Raw genomic sequence first — 23,280 nt, 5'->3', positions numbered from 1 at the left:
ACTCTCCAGATTCCTAGTGGCGAGGGAGCAGAGAAGCCAAGGAGGTATCTGGACATCTTTTAAGACTGCCCTAATATTCGTAAATTCTGGATTTGTTTATGTAGCTTAATATTGTCAGGTACAATAAGCTCTTATAAATGTTTCTATTCCAAACATTTCTAAAGAAACAAAAAAAAAAAGAATAAAAAAATAATGTACTGTTTTGGCAGCCAAGATGGCCATAGCTTAGAGCTGAAGACTCCCTCAGCCCCCCTAAGCCAGATGTAGAACAAATTGTATGGATCATAGCCAATGATAGCTTAGTATTCTTAATGATTTACAGTCTAAGGCTGGAATCACATGAACATATAACATCTGATGCGAGAGCATCGGATGCGATATGCTATTGAGCCTTGACTCAAACGCTGCTGTGAGCGTGAGCTGAGTGTAAGTGCTCTGTGCTCCAATTCTCTTGCATCAGAGGGTCACAGCACAGGTGTGGAGCAGACGGAGAAAGTAATTTCTCCATCTCTTCCATTGCCTGTCTCGGCGTATATCGGACTGCACTGACATCTGGGTGCAGTTTGATGTTTCACATGCACCCACAGACTTGTATGGGTGCGTGTGAGCTGAGTCTCGCTGCCAATCGCAGCATGCTGCTGTTGTTCTCTCATGCCGAATTCGCATGAGAAAATAATAGCAGATGTGCACTGCCCCATAGAATAACAATGGGCTGAGTGCAATCCGATATTTAATCAGGCTGCACTTGTCCAATTTATATGCTCGTGTGAACGAAGCCTACATTTAATGCTTTGTGGCAGCTATGGATCAATTATTTCTGTGAATTATCTTAACTGTTTATCCATATTCTACAGTTCCAAAGATTCCCTGCTGCTCCTTCTTTCCCCTTGTCTATCTTGTTTTTCCTCCTTTTGTTTTATATTTTCCCACAGGCAACTCACGTGAATTGGATGTTTCAAATTTTGCTTTTATTGCTGATCTGTTGCACTGAAAAGTATAATTATTACGATGTGATGAGTCATTTATCTTTTATTATTTTTTATAAAAATAAATAAAAAATAAAGTTTCAAATATGTTTTTTTGTTTGTGTTTTTCTTATAAGTGATGATTATAATATTATTTGATTGTGTTATGTACTTAAAATTGTTTTTCCAATAAAAATCTTTGAAAACATTAAATATTTTGCCCATCCAATAGATTTTAGAATTTTGTTTTGGCAATGGAGGTGCACAACATGTCATGTTCAGATGATAGCAGAAGAGATAGAGCACACAGTGTGATTTAACTCAGGTCTCTGATCTTACTGTCTGTTCAAAAGACTCAGTGTAATCTAAATCTGATGAGCCATGGAAATACAGTTCCAGTGTCTGCAGCAAACAACAAAGAGATAAAGTGGGTAGAGGAGCACAGAAATGCTGGAGTTGGCACTGAGGCAAAACAACTAGCTGCAGTAGAATTTAGACAGACAGCAAAGTAAAAGTCAGCAGTGCATTGACCTGTAAAAAGGTATACAATTAATATAAATAACTTCTTCACCTAATTTTAACCAGTAGGCCAGACAAAATGTTAAATGTACGGGTTGGGGGTCACTTGGGTAATAGTGATCACAAAATATTACATTTTCATGGATTCTCCAATAAAATGTACAGTCGAGGGGCTACGAGGAAACTAAATTCAGGAAGGCAAATTTCCTATGGCTAAGAGATGATCTTAGTGCAATAAACTGGGATGATGTCCTTTAAAACAAAATTACACAAAGCAAATGGGCCACTTTTATAAGCATCTTGAATAGGACCTGCACACATTATATAACCTATGAGATATAGATGTAAGGGGCACAATCAAGGGCTAAACAATTGTGGTCGCATAGGGTGCGACCGGGCCCGTGCAGGAGGGGGCCTGCCGGCGCCATCAGCTATTTCATCTGGAAGTCCATCCAACAATGAATATTCAGCTAAAATGTATTGCGGCACAGAGACCCGCTGTGTCCCTGCACTGCAATACACGCCGCAGGCCAATCAGAGGATGGCAGCTGATGTTGGCATGCAAGTCACTGGCGGTGCACGGCAGTGACGTCATGCTATGCCCGTTGCTTGCACGCTGAAGTCGACTGCTTGCTGCCCGTCGCTTGCACGCTGAAGTCGATTGCTTGCTTCTGCGCCGGCTATAGAAGAGGACGCCACATTCATGGGAGCCGGGGGAAGTGAGTAGAATCGTTTATTTCATTTTTTTTTTACATTCGTTGGAGAAAAGCCATAAAGCAGAGATATTATTTTTGGAAGAAGCCCAGGATGGGGCACATTATGCCAGGATGGGGGACATATAATACTGGAAGGGGCCCAGGATGGGGAACACATATTACTGGAAGGGGCCCAGGATGGGGGACATTGTACCAAGATGGGGGACATATATTACTGATAGGGGCCCAGGATGGGGGATATTATACCTGAATGAGGGACATATATTACTGATAGGGGCCCAGGATAGGGGAAATTATAGCAGTATGGGAGACATATATTACTGGAAGGGACCCAGGATGGGAGAGGAGACATATATTACTGGAAGGGTACCCTGCGTGGTGGACATTATACCAGGTTGGGGACATATATTACAGGAAGGGGGCAAGGATAAGGGGCAATATACCAGGATGGGAGACATATATTACTGGAAGGAGCTCAGGATGGGGGACATATATTAGTGGAAGGATCCCAGGATGGGGAAGCATTGTACCAGGATGGGGGACATATATTACTGGAGGGGGCCCAGGGTGGGGACATATATTACTGGAGGGGGCCCAGGATGGGGACATATATTACTGGAAGGGGGCCCAGAATGTGGGGCATTGTACCAGGATGGGGGACATATTTTACTGGAAGGGGTCCAGGATGGGAGACATTATATCAGGATGGTGGACATATATTACTGGAAAAGGTCCAGGATGGGGGCCAAATATTACTGGAAGGGGCCCAGGATGGCTGACATCCTAGGACCCAGCAGTGATCTCCACCTTCTGCTGCTAATTGACACACTCTTGCTTGATATATAAAAACCCTCAGAGTCTCCAGAGAGTCACCAGTGATAGAACTATTTTCCTCTGCTCAGGACTGGATCTCTAGCAGTCGGCTAGTTTCATCTTGGAGTTTCTTCGTGGATTGTTGTCATCTTCTCTCTGGTGTCTTCTCAAAGCTAAGTGTATCCCCTTGCCTGTTTTCCTTGTTTGTGTTTAGTTGCAGTGGGGGCTGACTAGTGCTAACCCCTTCCCATCCCTACCTAGGGCCTAGCTCTAGGGTCAGTTAAGGATTAAGTATCCTGCTTGGCGATAGGTGCAGAACCTATTTAGGGATGGTAGGGGAGTCAGGGTGTTGTAATATCTGCCTAGGGGTCTCCACTCTCCCTTTCCCTAGTTGTTGGGCTTCCCCCCTTTTCCCATCATTGTACACTTGGTCCTCCCCTTACCAGGCGTGACATTATCACCCGCTGTATATTAAAAAAAATTAAAAAACTGACACGTGGTTTGTTTTTTTGTGTGTTTTTTTTGAGGGGTGTTTTTTTTTCCCGAGTTCATGGATCCCGTTTCTGTGCTGGCAGAGCAGCTTTGACCTTCGATCTGAGGTTCAGAAGCAACAGCAGCGGCTGCAGACTCCTAATGTTGGGGAGTCTGCGGGTACGCCGGTCCAGCTTGAACCCAAACTGCCCTCCCTGACATGTTTTCAGGAGGTAAAGACAAGTTTTTTGTATTTAAAGAAGCTTGTAAGTTGTATTTTAAACTTCGACCTTACTCCTCTGGAGGTGAGGAGCAGCGAGTGGGGATTGTGATCTCTCTGTTGCAAGGAGATCCTCATTCCTGGGCTTTCTCTTTGCCACAGGGTTCTGTCTGTCTCCAGTTAGTAGAAGGGTTTTTCGAGGCTCTGGCCCTCATCTATGATGATCCTGACTAAGTCTCCTTGGCTGAATCCAGGCTGTGTCGCCTTCAGCAGGGGAATCGGACAGTGGAGACATATAGTTACGAATTCCGTAGATGGGCAAACGATACCAAATGGAATGACCCGGCTCTTAGAAGCCAATTTTGTTTTGTTGAAGGATACCTTGGCAGTTTATGAAACCCTGAAGTTTTTGGAGGCTGCCATGTCATTGGCTATACGCATGGATCGACACTGTCGGGATAGGTGGGTTTGCCGGGGGAGTGGTCTGGGGGTGAACCTGTACTTGGTGTTGAAGGAACTCATGCAGTTAGGGGGTGCTTCTGCGTCATATGTTTCCCCTGAGACCTGCAAGAAGAAGGGCGTGTTTTTTTTGTGGTAAAAAGGGACATTTTATTGGGGCCTGTCCCTCGATTCCTAAGCAAAAATGAACTCGATTAACTCTTGGTAGTGGGGAGTTGGATAATCAGGGGGTGTGTTTGTCTTCAACATGCAATTCTCGGTTTATCCTGATGGCAGCAGTGGTGCTAGAGAGCAGGACTGAGAAAATTTCTGCGTTTGTGGACAGTGGAGCTGGAGTCAGCATGCTTGATGCTGGGTTTGTGAGAACTCATGGGCTTACTTGCTGTATGTTAACTAAGCCCATCCCTATTTAATGCCATTGACTTTGTGCCACTTGCACAAAGAGCTCTGTACATAATATAAGACTGAGGGTGATGTCTTTGCATTATGAGAAAATTTCTTGTTATGTCCTGGAAGGCCTTTCCACTCCGATTGTACTGGGTTTACCCTGGTTGGTGAAACATAATCCGTTGGTGGATTGGCAATCCAGAGAGATCATTGAGTGGGGAGATTACTGCCATGAGAACTGTTTAAACATTTCCCTTTTTACAGTCTCTACAGAGACCTTACCTGCGTATTTGTCTGGTTTTGAGGACGTATTTTCTGAGAAGGGGTGTCAAGATTTACCTCCTCATCATGCATATGACTGTTGTAAGGTAGCGCTATTCATCACGCTGGGGGCACTTGCTTCACCGGGTCAATTAAAGCACACATGCAACGTTTTTCCGGTAATTCACAGTCCAGCAGTTTATTACATCTCATAAACCGTTCATAACATAGTCCATCTCAGTGGCTCGCCGACATGTTACACATAATATCCCAGAGCCTTTCTAGTGACAGACATGCCCACTTGGCTCCAGACACAGCCTTCAGCAAGGTAACAATATCAATGTCCACATCAAGCAGCGTTTTTACCTTTGCCGGGTCGTAGCTGCTTCAGTCAGCTCGGTTCTGCCACAGCTGTGGCTTTAAAGCTTCCCAGATGGGGCCTCCGGGCCACGTATCTTCCAAGGCTACTGGTATCTCAAACACAGGGGATTCAGCCTCTGCCTTCCAGGCTTCACCAGGCCTCTCTCTCTAGGCCTCACCAGGCCACTCTTTCTCTCCCTGTTTCAAAACTACCAGGGATTATATATCCTTCTGTGCACACAGGACCTGTGATGATGTCACAGTCACGTGATCAGTCACCTGAGGGGGAGGTAAATGGTCAGCTAGAGCACACCCCCTGGACATTCTAGCAATGCAGCAAGCCGCTGCATTACATATCCCCCCCTCTGTTCAAACTTGTGGGGTTGAACACATAGCATACACAATCACATTATAACCCACGGTTAACAGAGAGACCATGTACTTGACAATTGCGCTGCTCAGCCCCTGGAACATTAGTCCTCGACATTATCCCATTCCTTAGGGACCTACCATCTGTCATTGTCACTAACTTCGTCAAGTCACATTTCCAAGTAGTAACCTTGTCAGACCTCCCCCGCTCCCAGCAGTCAATACAGCAGTGTGACTTACTTGCCCTTGTATCTACGGTCAGGTGTGACTTTGTGATGTCCCGTACTCTATTGGGTCGTTTGTATGGGCCTCTCAGACCTGAGTTACTGGAGGTCTCACTACCTCTAAACCCACGCCCACTATCCTCAGGACATCTTGAAAAGTCTCTAACTTCTACTGTAGCCATCCTATTATTTGGAGGGCCCTTTCTCGGTCTGGTCTCACAATTTCTAGACGGCTGCCACCTTCTGCTGCTCAGGCGATGCTGTCTTTCCATTCGCAGTCTGGCGAGATTCAACTGTTCTACCTCTCGCAGGTAGGTCACTCGGTACTCAATCAGCATGCGTATATATACAAGATTTTCTTCCGTTCCTACAGCGGAGAATGACACCATGCCGTCTTCATCTGGTATCCAGTCCTGATGATCACGTGGACTGCTTACTTTCATCACACCAGACTTCTTTACCATCCTTTGCATGGCTTGGCCATTTCTCCCAATGAGCTTTCTTACCAGAGCATGAGGCACCCGGATGACTTCTTCCCGCAGACTTTGAGCTTTTCTAATAAGCTCCAGTTGTCTAATGGTTTGTTCCGTCTTCAACCGGACAAACCGCTTCGTGTGAACACATCGCCAGTGCATGTCACTTAGGATAGCCACCCTCTTCACTGTGACTTCGGTTGTGGACAGGACCACCAGCTGTTTAGCTTCTGAGGTCGAGTACACCTTACAGGCTCCCACGGCCTTCTTAAACTCTTCATACACTGACTCTCTGGTGCATTCTTCTCTCAAATCTTCGGGTACATCTATAAGACACTTTTACCGAGACGTTTCTGTCTCACCAGTGATATCCAAATGATCATCTGGCTCAGCTTTCAGGGACAACTGACTTTCAGCTTCTTCACCCTGTATGCTTCCCCTGAGCTGACTCACAGCTATGAACTCAAGAATTCTCGTCTTGACCACTCCCATTTCATACTTATTTTCTTTCAACACTCTCTCAGCTCTCCTCAGGTCCACCCTCTCATGGCCCAAAGGACTGAGCGCAACTTGTTTACCCTTCTCCAAGGAGGCCTCATTCACTGATTGGTGCTTTGCCAGGCGACCTTTGAGCTCGACAACTTCTTTCTTTAGCTCAGCTATTCACCTCTCAGCAACCCATCTCTGAAGCTCTTCCTGCTTCAACTGCTCCTTTATCAGCAGAATTTTCTCAGAGCTCTCTGTCTCCAATGTGCCCACTCGGCTCTCGACAGCCAGTCTCTCAAGCTTCTCTTGCTTCAAATGGGCTTGTAGCGACTCCTTGAGTTCCTTGATCTCGGCTCTCACATCCACCGAATCACCCAAGCTCACATTATCCGAAGAGGCATTTGGTTCATACCTCCCTTCTTCAATGGACTCCTCCATCCTGCAGATTCTATCCTTAAGGCACGTCTCTGCCCTCTGGAGATCACCACAGAACGTCTGCAGCTCCTTCACCTGAGCTTCCAGACCTGGGATCTTTCTGCGGAGATCATCATTCTCAGCACGGGTGTCCTGTAGAGTAGTCTCAATCACTTGGCGCATGTGCTCTGCATCAGTTTTATCATCCTCTAGTTTTTCCTTAACCTTGAGGAGATCCTCATAGTCTCTCTTGATTTGTTGCAGTTCCCTATTGAACTTTTCATGCCTCTTTTCTGCCTCACGGTCGTGACCAGACACTTCATCTTTTATTGCCTCTTTCAGGGCGGATAGCTCCCGGTCTCGCTGGTACAGAGAGTCCACCAGCCGCTCCTTCTCCTGCATTAGAGGCTTTACTTGGTCCTGGAATTGCTGCAGCTCCCTCATTAGTTCACCATACTCCTTCTTGGAATCACACAGCTCCCGGTTGAACTGTTCGCGCAGTCGTTCTAGGTTTTGGTCACGTCCAGAAACTTCATCCTGCAGCGCCTCTTTTAAGGCAGACAGCTCTCTATCCCTCTGGTGTAGTCCCTCATCCAGCTTTTGCTTCACCTGCATCAGCTCTAAGTGTACCAGGGAGAACCGATCTTTCAAATCGCACAGCTCATCTTCAAACTCTGCTTTGTCAAGCTCCAACTGAAAAACCTCCTCTTTACTTTTCTGGAACTTTTCCTTCCAATTGTTGCTTTCCTCCAGACCTCGCTGTAAGTTCCTCACAACCTGGTTTATTTTCTGCCGTTCAGACTCCAGGCTCAGCTGGTTTGAGGACACATTCTCCAGGTTTTTCCTTAGTTGTTGCACGTCACTCTTATACTGCTGCCTGATAGGCTCCAGCTCTGTCATGACTGGCCACCTCCTCTTTCAGGGCTGTCGGATCCTGATCCTTCTGTCTCAGTACTGTACCGGAGGTTGCTACTGACAACGTCACCTCCTCTTCTGCTTCTAAAGGAGGATCCACACTCGGAATAAAAGCACACAGCATTACATTTTCTTTATTTGCACTTTTAGCAAAGGCTACAGGAGCAACTTTTTTGTGGCCCTTGCGCCGTCGACGATGAGAGGGGGACTTTCTCACCTCGTCTAGCTCCTCCTGACTGAACTCTCTTTCTATTTTCGTAGTGTCACTGTCAGCTATGGGATCTGTGTCACTCCCCATGGTGTTGTGGACCAACAAGTCTCCTCCCACTTTGACGTCAACCCCTTCTACTGGAGCTAACCCGATATCAACGGTCAAATTGTCATTTTTAGGCAGTACCAACCAACAACCAGTAACCAATTTAGGTTTCCTATACTCCACGCTCTTTTGAGACTCCGCCCCCTTTTGGACATCCACACCTGTAGAGGGTTTTTTTTTAAAAAAAAACACGCGATAGTCTTAGGACCCAGTTCACAACATCTCTTACCACCTCCCCGGGCACTCTGGGACAATACCGGTGCCCCAGGAGAACTCACAGAATGGTCCGCTGCCGCCATTCTACACGGTGCCAACAGCTCCTGCCGTTCCTGCACCATGTCCTGTTGCTGTAATTTTAACAGGTACCTTAACCGCTCAGCAGCTTCAGTCTCATCTGCTGCTCCCTTCACAGCCATTTTCATCTGCTCCGGCACCTCTTCAGAAAACTCTATTTTGCTGAAGAGTGTTTGCAGCCGGTCATCTAACCACTTCTCCATTCCGTCTGGGGATACTGCTCCATTCATAGCCATCGCGGTATGCTGTTCACACTAGACACTTCACACCGCTCTCCCCAGAAAGTTTTCGTGGCCCCACCAAGCCACAGCAAACCAGGTTTGAGTGCGGTGACAATTTTCGTAACCCCGCCGAGTTACAGCAAGATGCTTTAATCTTCGTTACACCGCCGAGCCACAGCAAACCAGGTTTGAGTGCGACGACAATTTTCGTAACCCCGCCGAGTTACAGCCAGATGCTTTAATCTTCGTGACCCCGCCGAGCCACAGCAAGATGCTTGCATCCACAATCGTCGTCCTGTGCCGTTACCCCTAGCAACCAGGCTGCAGTTGCCCGCATTCTCCAACCACATGTAAGGTAGCGCTATTCATCACGCTGGGGGCACGCGCTTCACCGGGTCAATTAAAGCACACATGCAACGTTTTTCCGGTAATTCACAGTCCAGCAGTTTATTACATCTCATAAACTGCTCATAACATAGTCCATCTCAGTGGCTCGCCGACATGTTACACATAATATCCCAGAGCCTTTCTAGTGACAGACATGCCCACTTGGCTCCAGACACAGCCTTCAGCAAGGTAACAATATCAATGTCCACATCAAGCAGCGTTTTTACCTTTGCCGGGTCGTAGCTGCTTCAGTCAGCTCGGTTCTGCCACAGCTGTGGCTTTAAAGCTTCCCAGATGGGGCCTCCGGGCCACGTACCTTCCAAGGCTACTGGTATCTCAAACACAGGGGATCCAGCCTCTGCCTTCCAGGCTTCACCAGGCCTCTCTCTCTAGGCCTCACCAGGCCACTCTTTCTCTCCCTGTTTCAAAACTACCAGGGTTTATATATCCTTCTGTGCACACAGGACCTGTGATGATGTCACAATCACGTGATCAGTCACCTGAGGGGGAGGTAAATGGTCAGCTAGAGCACACCCCCTGGACATTCTAGCAATGCAGCAAGCCGCTGCATTACACTGTCCAATTAACCTGACTCCCGGAGCTAAACTACCAAAGTCTAGACTGCATAATCTTTCTGGCCCTGAGAGACAAGCCATGAAGGATTTCATTGCTGAGAGTCTGGAGAAGGGACATATCATCTTTGTCCGTGGTGGCAGGCTTCTTCTTTGTGAAGAAGAAAGATGGTGGTCTCTGTTCCTGTTTAGATTTCCGGGAATTGAATCAAATTACCGTCCGAGATCCATACCCTCTTCCTCTGATTCCAGATTTATTCAACCAGGTTGTGGGAGCTAAGGTGTTCTACAAGTTGAATTAAAGGGGAGCCTACAATTGGTTAGAAACAGAGAGGGGGATGAATGGAAAGCGGCGTTCAATACCCCTGAGGGGCATTTCGAGAGTCTGGCCTTTTGGTCTGACCAATGCTCCTGCGGTCAGGGCCGTCGTTAGGGGCAGTCAGACTAGGCATCTCAATAGGGCCCCCACTCTCCCAGGGGCCCGGCCCACCGCCGCCCGGCCGCTATGGGGCTCTTGAGTCAGGAGGGCCCCCCGACTTCAGCGCTGCCCCCCCGCATCGCGTATTCAACTGTATCGGCATCATAGATGCTGATACAGTTGATAGTAATGTGAAGCTCTCTCTCCCATCATTCCCCCTCTGCCTCTGATGCAGTGTCATGACGTCATGACGCTGTACAGGGCAGAGGAGCTACTGCGACGCGCTGCTGGTACCGGAGCTGCAGGGGAACGAGGAGGAGAGGTAAGTATTATATTTATTTTTTTAACTCACTGAGGCCATAATACTGGAGGACTGGAGGCTACATTATATTCTATATGGGGGGCTGCATTATACCTGCATTTTACCCGAAATGGCTTCATTATACCTGCATTATACCCTAAATGGCTGCATTATACTCTAAATGGCTGCATTATACCCGCATTATACCCTAAATGGCTGCATTATACCCTAAATGACTGCATTATACCTGCATAATACCCTAAATGGCTGCATTATACCCTCAATGGCTGCATTATACCTGCATTATACCCTAAATGGTTGCATTATATCTGCATTATACCCTAAATGTCTGCATTATACCCTAAATGGCTGCCTTATACCCTAAATGGCTGCATTATACCTGCATTATATCCTAAATGGCTGCACTATACCTTAAATGGCTGAATTATACCCTAAATGGCTGCATTATACCCTAAATAGCTGCATTATACTCTAAATGGCTGCATTATACCTACATTATACCCTAAATGGCTGCACTATACCTTAAATGGCTGCATTATACCTTAAATGGTTGCATTGTACCTGCATAATACCCTAAATGGCTGCATTATACCCTAAATGGCTGCATTATACTGTTTGGGGACTGCATTATACTGTATAGGGGTGCTACATTATATTCTCTGGGGGCTGCATTATACAGTATTGGGACTGAATTATACTCTATAGGGGCTGCATTATACTGTATTGAAGACTATGGGGTGTATTATACTGTACAGAGGACTATGGGGATGCAATATACTATGGGGAGTGCATTATACAATATGGAGGACTTTGGGATGCATTATACTATATTAAGGACTGGGGGGGTGTTGTACAACATGAATGACTATAGGGAGTGCATTATACTATATGGAGGACTATGGGGAGTGCATTATACTATATGGAGAACTATGGGGAGTGCATTCTACTATATTGAGGACTATGGGGAGTGCATTATACTATATGGAGGAATATGGGGAGTGCATTATACTATATGGAGGAATATGGGGAGTGTATTACACTATATGGAGGAATATGGGGAGTGCATTATACTATATGGAGGAATATGAGGAGTGCATTATACTATATGGAGGACTACGGGGAGTGCATTATACTATATGGAGGACTATGGGGAGTGCATTATACTATATGGAGGAATATGGGGAGTGCATTATACTATATGGAGCACTATGGGGAGTGCATTATACTATATCGAAGACTATGGGGAGTGCATTATACTATATGGAGGAATATGGGGAGTGCATTATGCTATATGGAGGAATATGGGGAGTGCATTATACTACAGGGTGGGCCATTTATATGAATACACCTAAATTAAATGGGAATGGTTGGTGATATCAACTTCCTGTTAGTGGCACATTAGTATATGGGAGGGGGAAAACTTTTCCAGATGGGTGGTGACCATGGTGGCCATTTTGAAGTTGGCCATTTTGGATCCCATTTTATTACACTGATAGCAACACCGCAGAAGAAATGCTAGCACAGGCTTACAGTATCCGTTGTTTCAGATGCTGCACATCTCGTATCTTGATGGTATGGTGTGGTATATGGGGTACAAAGATAGTGGGCCCATTCTTCATCAATGGAAACCTCAATGCCCTGGATATCTGAAATTACTACATGATGATGTGTTTCCCTCTTTATGCACTGAAGATGGCACGTTTTTTCCAACAAGATGGTGCACCACCACATTATGGGTGTCAGGTCCGGGCATTCCTACATGAACAGTTTCCTGGAAAGTGTATTGGTCATCGTGGGTCAGTTGAATGGCCAACAATGTCTTCCGATCTGACCCCTTTAGACTTTTATCTTTGAGTTCATCTGAAGGCAATTTTCTATGCTGTGAAGATACGAGATGTACAGCATCTGAAACAACAGATACTGGAAGCCTGTGCTAGCATTTCTTCTGCGGTGTTGCTATCAGTGTGTCAAGAGTGGGAGAAGAGGGTTGCATTGACAATCCAACACAATGGCCAGCACTTTGAACACATTTTATAAGAGGTCATAAACTTGTAAAAATCTCATGAAAGAATAAAGTTACGTTAAAATCACGCACACCACTGTTTTTCTTATGAAATTCTCAATAAGTTTGATGTGTCACAGGACCCACTTCCCATTGAAAAAAATAATAGTTGGATCCAAATAGGCCAACTTCAAAATGGCCGCCATGGTCACCACCCATCTGGAAAAGTTTTCCCCCTCTCATATACTAATGTGCCATAAACAAGAAGTTGATATCACCAACCATTCCCATTTAATTTAGGTGTATCCATATAAATGGCTAACCCTGTATATGGAGGAATATGGGGAGTGCATTATACTATATGGAGGAATATGGGGAGTGCATTATACTATATGGAGGAATATGGGGAGTGCATTATACTATATGGAGGAATATGTGCAGTGCATTATACTATATGGAGGAATATGGGGAGTGAATTTTTACTATATGGAGGACTATGGGGGTGCATTATACTATATGAAGGACTATTGGGGTGCATTATACTAAACTAACAAAATGCTGCCTATTCATAGAGTGATTGGATTGTTTATGCTGAAACAAAAATCATTGTACTCAGCAGCACATCGCCCAGTGAAAACTGCAGATACGCAGCTGATAACATTATACTGTATAAGGACAGATTGATCTATTTGTTCTGTGCCCATCATTCTTCCTCAGCCGGTGTAAAGAAGCCGGAAAACAAGCATCGAACGACTTCATTACTGTCGATCATGGTCGTTTAACGGCTTGAATTCAACATGTAAATACAACCAAAATGTTTCCGTGTGATGGTGCAATATGTGAGCATTTGGGGCCCACTTTAAACTTTTGCCTAGGGCCCCTCTTTGCCTAAAACCGACCCTGCCTGCGGTGTTTCAGCATTTCATAAACGATATTTTCCATCATTTAGTGGCCAGCTTTGTGGTGATCTATCTGGATGATATTTTGGTTTACTCACCTGATTTTGAGACACATCAGGGGCATGTTAAACAGGTACTACAGATATTAAAGGATAACAAACTATATGCCAAACTAGAGAAATGTGTTTTCGCTTTCCCGGAGGTGCAGTTTTTGGGGTACCTGTCGGATGGATCCGGAGAAGATCCGTGCTGTACTTGATTGGGACCGTCCCTAGAGCCTAAAGGCATTACAGCGCTTTCTGAGCTTTACTAACTTTTACCGGAAATTTATCCAAAATTATTCTGTAATTGTGAAACCCCTTACTGACATGACAAGAAAGGGGTCTGATTTTTCTAAATGGTCGAATGCCTCCCAGCAGGCTTTTTCCTCCTTAAAGAGATGTTTTGCCACAGCACCTATACTCAGTCAATCCGATGTTTCTCGTAAAAGTTGATGCCTCAGAGGTGGGGGTTGTGACTGTGTTGTCTCAGGGTCCGTCCCCTGGTAAATGGCGTCCATGCGCTTTCTTTTCCAGAAAATTATCTTTGTCTGAGAGAAATTATGACGTGGGTATTAGGGAGATTTTGGTGAAGAAATTGGCTTTCGAAGAATGGCGACATTAGTTGGAAGGGGCAGTCCATCGTATTACTGTTATCACAGACCATAAGAACCTGTCGTATCTTCAGTCGGCTAAATGTCTCAACCCTAGGCAGATCGTCCCTGTTTTTTACTAGGTTCAATTTTGTTGTCACTTTCCATCCAGGGGTTAAAAACATCAAGGCTGATGCTTTGTCAAGGAGCTTCCCTGGTGGTGGTGACCATGAGAACCCTGCTCCAATTTTGCAGAAGGGGGTAGTCATTTCGGCTTTGTACCCTGACCTCATACAGTCTGATCAGAATGTTAAACTAAGAATCTCATGTTCAGTTTTATATAATTTTGCCGAGAGGCATTAGATCAACGTATGTTTTTGGAGGTGCTGTCCATTATCTTTTTTCAGGGTATTGCATGATCTGTCCTTTTTTTCGGATATGCACTCCTCCCATTTGACACAGGTGATTTTAATTAGCAGGAGACTGCAAAGAGGGTCTGGCCTAATTTTGCTCTCACTTAAGAGCTTGAGGAAGGTAAGTTACAATGCTCCTTTCATGTGGTGTTGGTGCAGTGTGTCAGCCATTGATGCTGTGGTTTTGTGCTTGTGGGTCGGCACGGTCTGGAGTCATGGAGACTCAGTCTTGCAGCATGTGTGCTGTGAGGCACCAGGTCGCCCACCCTGCTGGTACATTCTTACTGTAACGGTGATTGGCACACGTCGCCTCTTCTTTAAGGCAGGAAACGTTAGGACCCACTAAAAGGTTTGCCGTGACAATGCAATGGTCTTCATACAGTCTGATCAGAATGTTAAACTAAGAACCTCATGTTCAGTTTTATATTATTTTGCCGAGAGGCATTAGATCAACGTATGTTTTTGGAGGTGCTGTCCATTCTCTTTTTTCAGCTGTTCTTACTATGCCTATCTAGCCTGCAGTGTGAACCATCAGCCTCTTGAGGGTCTGCAGGCATGTCCCGTGACAATAGATGGGGTTTTGGTGTCTGGACTCTTGGACTCAGGGAGTTTGGTGACCCTGGTAAGGGCCACACTCCCCCACCAGTTGATCACTGGAAAGTTTGTGGGTGTCCGCTGTATTCACAGGGACACCAAGGAATAAATACCCTGTCCCCAGTGACTATAAAAACAAACTGTGGCACTGAGTCCCATGAGGTCTGAGTAGTTAAAGTATTGCTAAACCCAGTTATAAGAGGGTGGGACTTTAGCTTGTTCTGGGACTTATGGCGAAAGGTGGGAGTGCCAAGTTACTCAAACAAGAGCCGGTTCAACCATGAAGAATCCCCATCACAGTCGGAGGCAGATGAGTTCGCTCTGTGTGTCCTTGTTGGCGATGAGGATGAGACGGTGACCTATGAGGCCGATGATCTCGAGTTGGGGGTTTCTGGGGAAATTTTGGGACTGCTTAAATAAAGGACATTGTATTAAAAGGGGCATTTGATAATGTTACTGTTTTAAATGGGTTTGTTTAAGAGCCGGGGACTGACACCAGGTTCCCTTACTTTGTGGTAAATGAGGTCTTGCTGTATTGGATTACTAAACTGAGGGGGGTAGTAATACAGCAACTGTTAGTACCTGGGCAATATGGGCATAGAGTGTTAAACCTAGCTCATTCTCATTCCTTGGGTGGGCATCTGGGCGTAGACAAAACCCAAGAGCGGGTCCTTCAGAGATTCTACTGGCCTTGATGTCACCGAGAGATTGATAACTATTGCCAGTCCTGTCCCATCTGTCAGCTAACTGCTCCAGTCTCTCACTTCCATAGTCTCCTAGTGCCATTACCCATTATAGACGTCCCATTTGACTGCATTGCAATTATGAATTATGCCATTGTGGAAAAAGAATGCTTGGCATCAAATGGGCAATTGACACTCTAAGGTACTACCTGTTAGGCCAAAAATTCAGGCTAGTATCAGACCTTGCACCCGTAAGATGGATGAGAGAAAGGAAGGGGAAGAATGGCCTCGTGACTAGGTGGTTTCTAGCGCTCCAGGACTTCAGCTTCCATGTGGAACACAGGCCCGGGAAACTACACAGTAACACAGATGCCCTGTCTAGACTTCCCTGTTTAGTGACTGAAGGTGCTAAAACCCCCAGTTTTGGTAGAGGAGGTTATATGTGACAAGGTCACTGGTAATATACTGGAGAGGAGATATGTGTCACTGAGGATGTTAGCTTCAGTGATGTGAACCTGGAAAAATGCTACAGCAGACTAAGTGCTGCGAGGGGTTAATCAACCATGTTAAGGGCTGGGTTTTTAAGCAGTATTGTACAGCCACATATGGGGTATTGCCACGTTCGCGAAAAATTGTGCAATAAATTTTTGTGCCTTTTTTTCTTACTTCCCTTTTGAAAATGTAAGCTTGAGGGTTAAAAATGATCACTACACCACTAGATGAATTCCCCAAGAGGTGTGTTTTATAAAACGGGGCCACTTGTGGGGGTTTATGCTGTTTTGGCATGTCAGGGGCTCTTCAAATGTGATATCTGAAATCTATTAAAGCCACTTTAGCGCTCCAAAATTCAAATTGTGCTCCTTCCCTTCTGAGCCCTGCCATGTCCCCAAACAGTAGTTTTCTCCCACATATGGGGCATTGTCGTACTCATAAGAAATTACGCAACAAATATTTGGAGTCCAATTACTCCTACTTCTCTAGTGAAAATAAAAAAGTTGGAGCTAAAGAAATATTTTTGTGGAACAAAAGTAAAATTTTCATTTTTTTTCCTTCCACATTGCTTTAATTACGGTGAAGCCCCTAAAGGGTTAATAAACTTCTTGAATGTGGTTTTGACCACTTTGAGGGGTGTAGTTTTTAAAATGGTGTCACTTTTAGTATATTCTGTCACATGGGCCCCTCAAAGTCACTTCAAATGTGATATGTTCATTAACTAATTGGTTTTGTAAATTTTGTTGGAAAAATGAAAAATTAAGTAATAAACTTTTAACCCTTCAACTTCCTAACAAAAAAATTGTGTTTCAAAACTTATGCTGAAGTAAAGTAGAGATGTGGTAAATGTTATTTATTAACAATTTTGTGCAGTATAACTATCTGGTGTAAGGGTATACAAATTTAAAAATTGCAAAATTTTCACATTTTTTGTTACATTTTCGATATTTTCTTACAAAAACGCAAATTATATTAACCTAAATTTACCACTAACATGAAGTACAATGGTTTATGAAAAAACATTCTCAGAATCAGTGGGATCCATTGAAGCTTTCCAGAGTTATTACCACATAAAGTGACTGGTCAGAATTGAATAATTTGGTCTGGTCAGGAAGGTGAAAACAGGCTTGGGGGTGAAAAAAATGTTGCTTCAGCACGAAATTTTTCATTTTCACAAAGGTGACAGGAGAAAATGGACCATACAATTTGTTGTTGTGCAATTTCTCCTGAGTACACGGATACCTGATATGTGGTGGAAAACTACTGTTTGTGTGCACGGGAGTGTCTGAAAGGGAAGGAGCACCATTTGACTTTTGGAGCGCCAAATTGGCTGGAATTAATAGTAGACGCAATGTCGTGTTTGAAAAGCCCCTGATGTGCCAAAACAGTGGAAGCCCCCCACAAGTGACCCCAGTTTGGAAACTACACTCCTTAGGGAACTTTTCTAGAGGTATTTCATAGAATTTTATAACGTTGAGCTGTGAAAATGAAAAAATAAATATTTCCCGCAAAAATGTTGCTTTAGACCCAAATTTTTCCTTTTCACAAGGGTAACTAGAGAAAATGGACCCCAAAATCTGTTGTGCGATTTCTCCTGAGAATGTAATACCCCATATGTGATGGAAAACTACTGTTTGGGCACACTGCAGGGCTCATAAGGGAAGGAGCGCCAATTGAATTCTGGAGTGCAATTTTGGTGGGAATAGAATGCCATGTCACATTTGAAGAGCCCTTGACATGCCAAAACGCAGAAACCCCCACAAGTGATCCCATTTTGGAACTTACACATCTTGAGGAATTCATCTAGGGGTGTAGTGAGCATTTTTAACTCTCAGGTGATTCACAGGATTGTATAACATTGGGCTGAGTCAATTGAAAATTACAATTTTTTCCATACATTATGACATATGACATTAATTGTCTTATGTCTATACATACACTGTGATTACATGTGATTACACTGTAATTAGATGATGATGTTAATCACATTATGTAAATAATGAGAACATACCGTATATGTATGTATATATACAATACAGACCAAAAGTTTGGACACATCTTCTCATTTACTACCTCTTGAAGCTCATCAAGAGAATGCCAAGAGTGTGCAAAGCAGTCATCAAAGCAAAAGGTGGCTACTTTAAAGAACCTAGAATATAAGACATATTTTCAGTTGTTTCACACTTTTTTGTTAAGTATATAATTCCACATGTGTTAATTCATAGTTTTGATGCCTTCAGTGTGAATGTACAATTTTCATAGTCATGAAAATACAGAAAAATTTTAAATGAGAAGGGAAGGTGTGTCCAAACTTTTGGTCTGTACTGTATGTATATATATATATATATATATATATATATATATATATATATATATATACAGCTCTGGCAAAAATTAAGAGACCACTGAACAGTTTTCTATTGGAAAGCATGGTAAGACTGGTGGAAAGCATGCCAAGACGAATGAAAGCTGCGATTAAAATTCATGGTTAGTCAACCAAATATTGATTTCACAGTTAAAACATAAAGTAATTTGAGGTCTGAAAGCACTGTTTCCTTTTTAGTATTTTGACGCTTTATCATTTGCTGCAAATAAATACAAAATTTTTAGCTTTGAATTTCGGAGACATGTTGTCAGTAGTTTATAGCCTAAAAAACCATTGTACATTTTACTCAAAAATATATCTATAAAGAGAAAAATCAGAGAAACTGAAAATTTTGCAGTGGTCTCTTCATTTTTGCCAGAGTTGTATATGCACTTTGTGCCGAATTATTAGGCAAATGAGTATTTTGATCACATGATACTTTTTATACATGTTGTCTGTTATAGCAGAAGATGGAGTCCCTTAAATTTAAAGACCCCATCTATGCTATATAAGTCTGACAGTTACTTTAGGTGAAAATAACAGCAAGCTGAAATGTTCCTTCTTGTATCAATAGCGTGTCCTTGCTAAGAAGATAACGTGTCCTCCCTGGCCAGATGTTTCTTCTTGTAGCAATAATGTGTTCTTGCAAGAAGATAATGTGGCCTTGCTAGCCAGATACGTCTAATTAAATATTTTAAAGCATACAGAAACTAGCTTTTTCGCTTGTTCAGCTAAACTGTATAATCGAACCATATATGGTAAATCCTTTTCCTGCCTTCAGGGTGTATATTAGCCCTGTGTTTTGTAATAAAGTTTAGAGCATGTTTAAGACACAAACATCCTGTCCTGTGTCTCATTCTCTCCGATATCGTAATCCAAAGGATAGAAGACCCAAAATGCAGTGACGACATGTCCTACTCCAAGCTGCATAGGCTTGAGAACCAACTACCAATTAAGTAAAACTGGTGATGTGCATCTCTGTAATGAGGAGGGGTGTTGACTAATGACATCAACACCCTATATAAGGTGTGCTTAATTATTAGGCAACTTTCTTTCCTTTGGCAAAATGGGTCAGAAGAGAGATTTGACAGGCTCTGAAAAGTCCAAAATTGTGAGATGTCTTGCAGAGGGATGCAGCAGTCTTGAAAATTCCAAACTTTTGAAGCGTGATCACCGAACAATCAAGCGTTTCATGGCAAATAGCCAACAGGGTCGCAAGAAGCGTGTTGGCCAAAATAGGCGCAAAATAACTGCCCATGAATTGAGGAAAATCAAGCGTGAAGCTGCCAAGATGCCATTCGCCACCAGTTTTGCCATATTTCAGAGCTGCAACGTTACTGGAGTATCAAAAACCACAAGGTGTGCAATGCTCAGGGACATGGCCAAGGTAAGGAAGGCTGAAAAACGACCACCTTTGAACAAGAAACATAAGATAAAACGTCAAGAATGGGCCAAGAAATATCTTAAGACTGATTTTTCAAAGGTTTTAAGGACTGATGAAATGAGAGTGATTCTTGATGGGCCAGATGGATGGGCCAGAGGCTGGATCAGTAAAGGGCAGAGAGCTCCACTCCGACTCAGACGCCAGCAAGGTGTAGGTGGGGTACTGGTATGGGCTGGTATCATCAAAGATGAACTTGTGGGACCTTTTTGGGTTGAGGATGGAGTGAAGCTCAACTCCCAGACCTACTGCCAGTTTCTGGAAGACAACTTCTTCAAGCAGTGGTACAGGAAGAAGTTGGTATCGTTCAAGAAAAACATGATTTTCATACAGGACAATGCTCCATCACATGCATCCAACTACTCCATAGCGTGGCTGGCCAGTAAAGGTCTAAAAGAAGAAAAAATAATGACATGGCCCCCTTGTTCACCTGATCTGAACCCCATAGAGAACCTGTGGTCCATCATAAAATGTGAAATCTAGAGGGAGGGAAAACAGTACACCTCTCGGAGCAGTGTCTGGGAGGCTGTGGTGGCTGCTGCACGCAATGTTGATCGAAAACAGATCAAGCTACTGACAGAATCTATGGATGGAAGGCTGTTGAGTGTCATCATAAAGAAAGGTGGCTATATTGATCACTAATTTTTTTGGTTTTTGGTTTTGCATGTCAGAAATGTTTATTTCTAAATTTTGTGCACTGATATTGGTTTACCTGGTGAAAATAAACAAGTGAGATGGGATTATATTTGGTTTTTATTAAGATGCCTAATAATTCGGCACAGTAATAGTTACCTGCACAAACAGATATCCTCCTAAGATAGCCAAATCTAAAAAAAAACCACTCCAACTTCCAAAAATAGTAAGCTTGGATATTTATGAGCCTTGTGGGTTGATTGAGAACATAGTTGTTGATCAATAATAAAAATAATCCTCTAAAATACAACTTGCCTAATAATTCTGCACACAGTTTATATATGTATATATATTAACATTACTGTATATATATTACTTCATGAACATGTAATACTGCTTGAGAAAGACTCCATAGAGAGAGCTGCAATCAGGGCTGGCCTGGGCCAAGGTATTTTATTTCTCTAGGCAGATTAAACCAATCGCACCCCCTGCTGCGTAGCAAACGAATGGATCAGAGACTAAGGTAACAGGACCCCTAATGCACCCCCCTCCAATGGGTCAGGTAACAAACTCTGAAGACCACTTACACTAGAATTTTTACCTTTTTCACACAAAAAAACTGCAAAAGTAAAAAAATGTGGCGTACTTTAGAGGTGTGACTTAACAGGGAGGGCAATTTCATAGTTAGCTATAGAATTGTGTAAATGCAGAACATTTACACTATACGAGGTACAAATAGCCATATTCATCCTTGAAGTCCTATATTTTTCATATCAGATTCAGGGATAGTCTTGGAAACTAATATAGGCTAACTATAAGGATGATCAAACCCGAACTGTTAAGTTCGGGGTTTGTACCGGTACTGAACTCCGAACATGGACTTTTTACAGGAACTCTGATTTACTGTTCGGGTTCAGTGCTGAACAAAGTTTGTTGAAAGGTTGCAGCGCAGCCAATCAACAAGCATTTAGACTGTGGGCACTTTTGGAGCCATCACAGCCATGTCAAGTATTGGTGTCACGCCACCGAGGCCGTGGGGTACTCGGCAGCCGGGCCCTCAGATGCTTGGGGGATATCACGGTGGCTGGCCCGGTCCATGGCCCAGGGCGGACAACTGAAAATAGGGGGGATATATATTGGGATAATAGGTTTGTAAATGTTCGTGACGCCACCTGTGGTTTCTGGTGAGAATCACCAGTGCTGCGGCAGTCCGCTGAGGCCGGTGATAAGGCAGCTCGATGGTATAGCTCCCCACAGGTGGAGCTAGGCCTCAGGGCAGTGTATAGAGAGGGGGATGCAGGACCGGCGAGACCCAGACGGGTCAGAGCAAGAACAGGGACGGACATGACAGTCACTTCAGTACCTTTTACTGGTGGTAATTCAGGCACATCCCGGAGCACTGTAGGGTGAAGGGTGCATATCAGGATCCTCCCCAATGAGCAGGTATATGGCCTCCTGTTTCTTGCCTCTGCGTAGTAAGTTTCTGACCTGCCTGAAGCTAGGCCTAACTTTGTCTCTGTCCTGCACCGGCTGACGTTGTGGTAGGGCCCAGGGCCGGCTCCAGGTTTTCCTGGGCCCTGGGCGAAAGAGTCTCAGTGGGCCCCTTTAACACATACCCCAATTCATGATACACAGATGGTGGCAGAGAAATATTATATAAGTGAAGTGACCGCGGGCGAGGCCGCGCGTTGGTATCTATGATCTGGCCCAGCAAGATCCCCACACACAGACTCTATCTTGATAACCGTATCTTTACTTGTATACATTTTTAACATAGCAGAACACAATAAATGACAACCGTAAATGTTCACAGCAATAACGTGTAGTTATAAGCTGACCCTCACTGTCCCTACTCACACGTTACCAGTCCTTTACTGCAGAAGGATGTGTCCCCCGTCGTAGTCCTGTCTGTCTTTGCAGGAAGGCGTCCCAGCCGAAGAAAAAAAAACAGGAACAACAAATTTCGCTGAAAGAAAGGAATACTTCGGCCTCTCGCCAGAGGTCCCGCTTACAGTCTCTCTGATCCGGACAGCAGCTCTTGTGGATTCCCTTGTGTAGTCCACACTCCAGTAGTGGGGAGTGTAACAGCTGAATCCTTCAGCAGTGCGGAAGCTGGGGAAAGCTCTGAGGAAAAGATGTCAGATAACAGCAGCCACATTGAGAGTATCCTCTAAGGCACACACGAGGACCTGCACACCGTCCTGGTTCTTTTCACAGACTCTCTCAGACTCTCCGCGCGCTTTTTCCTGCTTCTCACTCTGGTCACGTGACTCTCTAGGGCGGGACACAGGCGACTCAGTCTTTTTCTCTGTCATCACACCCTGCGCAGGTGCAACCTCTGGCCACAAGGTGGCAACACCATCCTGCGTAATCATTTCTGTCACAGGCTCTATCTCAATTATCACCGAACAGCCAGAGCCTGCCAGCTCACTACATAAGTATAGTAGAATTCCAAAGATTTCACTTACTTCTTACATTATTTGAGTGATATCTATTGTAAATTCTACAATATCATACATCAGAGGGGATTTATGCAAGTCAACCC

The sequence above is a fragment of the Phyllobates terribilis genome, unplaced genomic scaffold (assembly GCF_046119375.1).
Source record: "Phyllobates terribilis strain yellow unplaced genomic scaffold, ASM4611937v1 Scaffold_2__4_contigs__length_985480577, whole genome shotgun sequence".
NCBI classification, from domain to species: Eukaryota; Metazoa; Chordata; class Amphibia; order Anura; family Dendrobatidae; genus Phyllobates; species Phyllobates terribilis.
This window is presented reverse-complemented; position numbering follows the sequence as displayed.